The following is a 2,022-nucleotide window of genomic DNA, read 5'->3' as shown; positions in this document are numbered from 1 at the left end:
GTACTGTATTACTTGATAATGTGGTATGGAATATCAGGATATCATTTAACAATTCTGACACTGTAAGTGTTCCTGGAATTTCACACTTAAGTAAATGCATTGTAGATAGTGAGAACAAGATCTCTCACTGTTGGGCTGAAAATTTACAGAAAAGCAAGGAAAGAGTATGAGATTGATCCTTATATTAATGGACTGGAATGATGAGGTTGATAGATTTTCATTTACCTTATTATAGAAACAGAAGGTCACACTATAAAAATATTTATAGATAGGTATACATGCATATGTTAGCATACAAAGATATATTTGTTTATTATGACAGCAGTGACAGCCTAAAAGAAAATCAAAACAAAATACACAGTAACCATGAGCCAAATTACCATCCAGATCTTGGTTTCCAAGGAAAAGAACAGAGATTTCATGGGAAATGATTCTAGGCCTAGAGTAGTAAATGAACAAGATGATCCAAGAGCATTTTGCAGAAGGTAAAACAGTGTTTAAGACTGCACACACACTTTGATGGTGGTATGTCAAAGAGGTGCAGGAGCCAGGTAAATGAACTACCAGGGCAACCCAACAGCAATCTGAGCAGAAAGCAGTACTGGATTAAAACCCAAAATATAAAATGAACATGTATGAGTCCACAATGATATAATTAAATCATTTATTTATCATTATATATTATTAGAAATTAGAGTTACAAATTATTATTTATTAATGATAAATAGGAAAGAAGAAACAAGTCTCCCATGCAGAACAATTCAAAATAATTTACACAGATTCTCTGCCCTTAAAAAAGTGGTATCTCTGGATGAAAGGATAATTTCATAAATACAAATCACCAAATGCAACATATCACATTAATGAAATGGGGTACAAAAGACATATGATAATTTTCTTAGAAAAAAGTTTCAACGCCCTTCTTATAAAAGCTCTCAACAGATTAATGAGTGTACTTCAGCACAATAAAGACCATATGTAACACATCCATAGCTGGCATAATCAAGAGTGAAAAGCTAAAAGCTGTTCCTCTAAGACCAATGACAAGATGAGGATGCTGTCTTAGTCACTTTCTTGTCATTGGGGCAAAATACCTGACACCCACACATTAAAGAATGAGAGGTTCACTTCAGCTCATGGTTTCAGAGGTCTCAGTTCATGGCCAGTCCACTGGCAGCCAGAGAAACGATACAGTAGAAGAGCTGGTGCAGCCTGCCCGCATCCTGGCAGCCAGGCAACAGGAGCAGTCAGCACTCAGGGGAGGGAGGCAGTATCCCTTTGCAGGTCGCACCCGCAGTGAGCCAGCCCCAACAAGGCTCTGCCTCCCTGCAGCACATTTAGCACTCAGCACAGCACCCCTAGGATCCTACAGCAACTCCATGATCCACTCACCACCCAAGCACATGCAGCTCTGGGAACACCCCGGATTTAAATAACAGAATCCCAGCTCACCATGGCAGTGGAAGTCCTAGCCAAATAAATTAGGCAAGAAAATTAATAAAGACATTCTAGTAGGAAAGAAAGAAGTAAACTGTGTCTGTTTGCTGATAACCTACTCTTATATAGAGACCGCACTAAAGACTTTAAAAAAAAAAAAAAATACTGTGGGAAGCAACAAATTCAATGAAATTGCAGAATACAAAATCAACATAAAAATCAATAGCATTTCAGGGCTGGCCAGATAGCTCAGTGGATTAAAGTGCCTATTTATGCAGAAGCAGCAACCAGTTCCATCCTCCACTGCACCAGCCCCTCCCTCGGTCACACTGAGAAGGCAATTGATTGAGACTAGGCATAGTGGCACGCACCTGTAACCCCAGTGCTTAGGAGGCTGAAAATAGAAGGATAACTATGAGCCTGATATGTGTAGTGAGGCCCTATAGATCCTGTACTAAATACATGTTTTAAAAAATAATAGCACTGGAGCCGGGGAGATGGCTCAGTGGAATAAGCGCTTCCCTGGCAAGCGTAAGGGGCTGAGTTCAATCCCCAGTTCTGCAAAAATAATAATAATAATAATAA

At 39.2% G+C, this 2,022-nt stretch overlaps 1 pseudogene; it reads left to right on the top strand.

The window, feature by feature from the left end:
• Window positions 1–1,115: 1,115 nt before the first annotated feature.
• LOC101578713 overlaps window positions 1,116–2,022 on the top strand; it is a 29,271-nt pseudogene continuing 28,364 nt past the window's right edge.

The sequence above is a fragment of the Octodon degus genome, unplaced genomic scaffold (genome assembly GCF_000260255.1).
Source record: "Octodon degus isolate 3935 unplaced genomic scaffold, OctDeg1.0 scaffold00012, whole genome shotgun sequence".
NCBI lineage: Eukaryota > Metazoa > Chordata > Mammalia > Rodentia > Octodontidae > Octodon > Octodon degus.
The sequence above is the reverse complement of the archived record's forward strand: the minus strand, read 5'-3'. Positions and strand labels throughout refer to the sequence as shown.